General features: G+C 50.6%; 1 non-coding gene across 1 annotated transcript; it reads left to right on the forward strand.

Moving 5' to 3' along the window:
* The first annotated feature begins 202 nt into the window (after positions 1-202).
* Positions 203-277, forward strand: Trnat-ugu (transfer RNA threonine (anticodon UGU)). Its single transcript has one exon. It is a non-coding gene; the product is annotated as a tRNA-Thr (tRNA).
* The last annotated feature ends 257 nt before the right edge of the window (positions 278-534 follow it).

Consider the following 534-nt stretch of genomic DNA (forward strand, 5'->3'; position numbering starts at 1 on the left):
GGCCTTTGACCTTCTTGTGCGAACGCACACGCTATGCCCGAACTCGCACGGGACTTGGTAGATTAATCTGCCACGAGTAATGAGTATGATGGGCAAACGTCTATTAGGCGCACTACGAATGTAGTCTTGTGGACATGTTGGGAATGTGGATCTCACGGGGAGCGTGCAAGGGATAAGTCCCTGCAGACGCTCTACCTTCTGTGCGCGCGGTGGCTCAGATGGATAGAGCGTCTGCCATGTAAGCAGGAGATCCCGGGTTCGAGTCCCGGTCGGGGCACATATTTTCAACATGTCCCCAATAAAGTATATCAACGCCTGCTTGCAGCTAGGGTGTCTATTTAATTATCATTTCTTATTTTTGGGATTACCTTCGTAGCATGAAGACACGTTGCTATCACATCACAACCAGATTTCATCTGGAAGCATAACACACCTCCACGCTGGCCTCCAGTGAGCTCTCTCTTGACGCCATTGAAGTCAAAAATGGCGGCAGTTTGGTGTCGGTGGGATGCACCCATACCCGTCGTCTGATTC

The sequence above is a fragment of the Schistocerca cancellata genome, chromosome 1, assembly GCF_023864275.1.
Source record: "Schistocerca cancellata isolate TAMUIC-IGC-003103 chromosome 1, iqSchCanc2.1, whole genome shotgun sequence".
NCBI classification, from domain to species: Eukaryota; Metazoa; Arthropoda; class Insecta; order Orthoptera; family Acrididae; genus Schistocerca; species Schistocerca cancellata.